Here is a 5,883-nt window from a genome sequence, read left to right as displayed (position 1 = left end):
TGTCTATGGCGATGTTGCTGATGAATATATCCAAAATGGAATGAACTCCCGATCTGGAAAGTCGCGTTGGTTGATCCGGAGCGAAGATGTTGTATTGTCCAGCTTCGTAATCTTCGGAAAGTACGAATCCGTTTCGATTCTGTCTTCTGTTTCCCCACAGCTCATGCCGTGCGTTCAGGTCCCCAGCAATGATGAATTTGTTCTGTCGTCGAGTGAGCATAGCCAGATCTCGCTTCAATGATGCACACGTACCATCTCGAAGATTGATTTGTTTGGGGCAGTACGCTGCAATGATGATGATGGGTCCCATCGTCGTTGTAATCTCAATTCCGATGGCTTCTATGAGTTGCAATTTAAAGGCTGACAGAAGCCTGTGCTGAATGGATCGTTTAACGGCAATGGCAACTCCCCCTCTTCTGGTAGTTGTCCTGTCGAGCCTGTGAATCCTGTAATTGGAAATAAAAATAGAAATTTCAGGTTTAAGATGAGTTTCAGTTAAAATAGCAATATCGGCATTCTTCTCTTGAAGAAAGTCGGACAATTCAGCAGCTTTGCTCCTGAGTGAGCAAGCATTCCAATTTACTATAACCAACTCATTATATTGCATATTCGATGATGAATTTGCCTAAGGCGTTGATTGGATCTAACCGCGTTCTGCAGTTTCGTAGTTTTGTTGTCATTGTTTCAAAAATGACGATCAGTTGTTCAGCAGAAAATAAATCACCAGAGTCATCCTTTGCTTGTGGTTGATTATTGCCCCATCCAGGAGGGATTTTTGAGGAAGATTCTTTTTGTGATCCAGCGGCTGAATCTTTTGGATTGCTGCGAGGAAGTGGCGGCAAATTCGGAATATTCCTCTTCAATGGGAGCCGTGGGAAATTAATTTCATCCTTCTGTGGAACATTCTTGCGCGTTGATTGTTTGCGGGACGCCTGTTTTCGAATTTTTGTGAACTCAGCACGTTTGGGACACGATTTGCTAGTAGATGGATGGTCGCCATCACAGTTCACACATTTTGCAGCGATGTCATCTAGTAGGCAATCGTTGGTATTGTGTGGTTCGGCACATTTCCCGCACCGACTTTTCATGTGGCAATTCCTCGCTCCATGGCCGTAGTTCAAACAGTTCGTGCACTGTGTGACATCCCGATGTACCGGTTTATACTTTTGCCATTCGATGATTATGTGAAATAACGATTTAATCGTTTTCAGTTGACTCGTGGTAATGGAGCCCTTCTCCATATGAATCAGGTACAGTTGATCTCTAAACTTTTTGTCCGTATTATGTCGTTTCATTTTAAACACCATCATAGGCTTTAGTCCAGCCTCCGACAGTGCCTGCTTTAGTTCGGCTTCCATCATGTCGGGTAGTCCTCGAAGTACAACCTTCATAGGTTTGTTGGCGGCAATATCGTGTGTGAAGTATTCCGCTTTTGTCTGCTTCAGATAACATTCCACTCCTTTGTGGTGGTTCAAAGCCGGAACAGTTATTTTGTAGCCTTCAGTACATAAACGGATTGTTGCAGTGTGTTGAAATCCGAGCGTAGAGTTGGTGAGAAGCCCTTCAGGTAGAAAGGCGGCATTTTTTCCTTCTTCTGCAGTTCCTCTTCGACATCTACTGGCAGATCAGCATATTGGTTTTTACTCAGCAAACGGTCGTTCACCTGTACATCACTTGGCTTCAGACGCTTAGCATCCTTTGGATCCTTCTCGGATCTATGGCGGTTTTTACCCATAGCTTGGGTAGGTAGAGAACTGCGAAAAAAAATAAAACAAAATCGAAATTAGTCGTAGTAGGTTATTCGTCTATCCACATCGAGTGTTATGTCGTTTTCGTTTTTAAATTGCACTACACTGGTGTAGCGAAAGCTGCACTGAAACCGTTCGTTTTTACCAATTGCACTACACCAGTGCTACACTTTTTCTGCACCGATACCACTGGTGTAGCACTCATCAAAAGTTTGGTGTAGCTCTGTGCAATGGAATCGTTTATTGTAGTCAATGGTTACTGTTTATGTTTTCGTCATTTTTGTTCGTTTATTCATGCCTCAGTGTAGCACTACACCGGTGTAGTGCAAATTAAAAACGAAAACGCCATTAGATGACGAATGATTAATGTAGTATTCTTCAAATAACTTTTTAATCAGTACACGGAATTACACAACCCCAAATTATGATTCATTATTATTTTGATTGTCGTAATGTGTATAGACGATATTTCACTTATTTGCTAAAAACACATAAATATATAAAAGTTCACACCTCTAAGTGGGTATCGTGCTCAATTAGTTTTGACATTTCAGATTATGGCGCATGCTAAACGCAAACTATGTTGAATTAGTAACGTAAACAATTTTGAATTGGTAACCGCACTTCGATATCTCAGCGATGCTGGAACAAGTTTTCACAGTTCTTGATTTAAACTAAATCTTACATTGTCTCAAAAGCTACTGTGAAATTTCATCTGGGTTCAACTTTCATTTCTGTTTTCACAGGGCATTGAGTGTCAAAGTTTTCAAACCGCCATAAAAAGGACGCTACAAACCGGCACGTGCTAACACGAAAAAAAGAAAACACAGCACGCTTTTACGAACGATGCAGACAGCGTGCTTTGTTCAATTCCATCCACGCTATAGAGAAACCGAAATCCACCACCGAAGCTTGGCTTTGAACACACAACCGAGTCCATCAGCACCGTAACCACATGACCAGGAGTTTTCAATCGCGTTAAATAAAACAGAATCACATATCATACATATTATATTCATCATATCTGAACTATTTGCGAGTGTCATATCCCGATCAACATATTCATCATATCTGAACTTTTTCTCTTTTTGTTACTTGTTAGAAAATTTTGTTATTTTAACTACTAATGAGACAAGACACATCTGCATTTGTTACAAAAACAGCTTGTTGTTATAAACTTTCTATTGATTAATTGAGATACCATTCGAATCAGTTCGTTGAGTACGCAAAATGTCGGTGTGTATGTGTGCATGTAACATATTTGTGCACTCACTTTTCGCGGAGATTGCTGAACTGATTTTTTCAACTTAAGAATGATTACTTACTCACTATGATCTTAGGTCTTATGTTCCCATATAAAACTTTGGAATTTCATCCAGATACGACTTTCGGTACCAGAATTACAGGGCGGAGAGTGTTAAAAAATTTTATATCTTTCCTGTGCTCGTAACTAATCGAATAATTAGTCATTGTTAGTAGACGGCCTATCAAATTAACTCCGGCTATCTTGGTTCCCGATTTCCGAAACCGGAAGCAACGGAATTCGCCAAAATGGAACTCAGTCTATTTTCTCGAAGAAAGTTTGACCGAATTACACGAACTTAGATTTAAGTAGAAGGTCTTATGAGCCCATATGAAATTCCTGAATTTCATCTGGATCTGACTTCCGGTTCTGGAACTACTGGATTAAACGACATAAAAAGTGAGAAAATTTCTTTTTTATTAGGTTCAGAACTGTTTCATTTGTAAGTCATATTTGTTATATGCCATAAGAACTAACTACGGATATTACGGTCCTCAGAATCCGGTTTCGGAAGTATTGGAAATAGTGATAAAAAACTACAAATCTCACTTACAATTTGTTGTGGATGTACTACTTCTGGTTCAAGAACTACAGGGTAAACAATATTTGCAGATTTGGTTAGATTGCGTCCAAATAAACTTTCCTATTTCTATTCAGTGTAATGCTTTTTTTTACTATGGTATGAGTAATATGAGAAAAGGCATCATTACACCACTAGGCGGATTGCAAGCGGTTTTTTTGCATCGTCGTTCTCTACGCATCGTCGGTAAACGATTTTAAACACACTTTTCCTTATAATTAGGAAGTCAGATCGGAATGAAATTAAGTAGCAATTAATAAGACCGTAGGACCTTTCATTCGAGCTTAAGTTTGTGAAAATCGGCTGAAGCATCTGTGAGAAAATGCAGTGAGTTCCACTTTAATATTTTTGACCACTATTTCCGGTACTTCCTAACCAGGAATTGGGAACCGGTACATCGGAAATCAATTTGTTTGGTCATCAACTAACAAAAGGCGCATAATATGAGGTTGCTGTCAGAGTGAAAGCGTCAAGCGAAGCGTCGAGGTGCGCGTGCGAGCTAGTTGCATTTGATCAAAGCAAACCTGTCAGAGTGAATGCGATGCGAAAACAGTACATCACATTAAATCGCTTCGCTTCGGTTCGCGTTCCGCGCTCACTCTGCCATCAACCTAAGAATTATATGGCTTTAAATTGATTTTTGCTTTTCTCTATACAAAGGTAATAGAATTACTGGAAAAATGTGTACGTGTGTTTGCTCGTGTGTATGTATGTGCGTGCACCTTTCAACGATTTTTTACAATTTTTCTCGAAAATGGCTGAACCGACTTCAACAAGCTTAGGCTCGTTTGAAGATTACTGTTGGGCCATTGATCAAGTTTGAAGAACAAATGGTTGTGACTACTGGTTCCGGAGACGTGATGGTATAAGCGTGGCGCAACAAACAAAACCCGTTGTTTTTAGCACTCAATTTTCTCTGAGATAACTTAGCCGATTTTTACAAGTCTATACTCATTTCAAAGCTACTATTGAAATATGGGCCAAGTTCGAAGATCAAATGGCGGTCACTTCTGGTTCCGGACATATAATGGTATAATAAGTGACGTAAACGACTAATCGCACATTTTACATCGGTGGAATGACATTTTACATCGAAGTTGACTCAGCAAATCACGAAAAACTTATTTGAAATACGTCAATCAAATTTAGAAGGATTATGGCGAGCATTTCCGTTTTGGGAGATGTAATGTTATATGTGACGTAACCGATAAATCCCAGTGTATTTCAATGCAACCAAATTTCTCGGAGATCCATCCATTTCGAAAGACTTAGATTCGTTTAAAAGCTACTATTTGGTTATTCGATAAGCTCGCAATACTAAATTTTTTTAATGAGATTATTTAAATGGCAAAGAGAAAGACATTATTACACCATTAGGTGAACTAAGAAGGGTTTTTGCCTTTCTCATATAGAAAGGTTAAAAAAACCGACTAGTGAAAATTGTCAAAGTGTCATATACCATTCGACTCAGTTCATCGAGCTGAGCAATGTCTGTGTGTGTGTGTATGTGTGTGTGTATGTGTCAAAAAATCTCACTAGGTTTTCTCGTAGATGGCTGAACCGATTTTGACAAACTTAGATTTAAATGAAAGGTCTCGAATTTCATCCGGATCTGCTTTCCGGTTCCGGAGTTATAGGGTAAAGTGTGTTCAATATTGTACACTGTCACTTAAACCGGCGAAACAAAATACGTAAAAAAATTTTCTAAACTGGTCTCAAAACAACACAAATCGATAGTCACTATCAGTAGGCAACTAAACAAACCGATTCCGGCTATCCTGGTTCCCGGTATCCGGTCCCGGAAGTACCGGAAATAGTGGTCATATATACCAAAATAGATCTCACTCACTTTTCTCAGCGATGGTTTGACCGATTTCCACAAACTTAGATTCAAATGAAAGGTTTCCGGTCCGGTCCCATACGGAATTCCTGAATTTCATCCGGATCCGACTTCCGGTTCCGGAGTTATAGGGTGAAGTGTGTTCAATATTGTACACCGTCACTTGAAATATTTTCGGACGCAACAAACATTTAAATCGTAATTTAGAGTGCGTACTAGTAGGGTTTGTGTGTCATGTTAGTTAGTGGCCGTACGAACCGACTTTGATTATACCGGTTCTCGGGTTCCGGTGCCGGAAGTGCATATAATAGTGAACCCACTTCGTTTTCTTAAGGATGACTTACGCAATCAAAGCACTTATGCACAAACAATCTCTTGGTTTCTTTCAAAAATCGAAGAGAAAATTTTTGAA

Source organism: Malaya genurostris, chromosome 3, assembly GCF_030247185.1.
Source record: "Malaya genurostris strain Urasoe2022 chromosome 3, Malgen_1.1, whole genome shotgun sequence".
In the NCBI taxonomy this organism is placed as follows: domain Eukaryota; kingdom Metazoa; phylum Arthropoda; class Insecta; order Diptera; family Culicidae; genus Malaya; species Malaya genurostris.
This window is presented reverse-complemented; position numbering follows the sequence as displayed.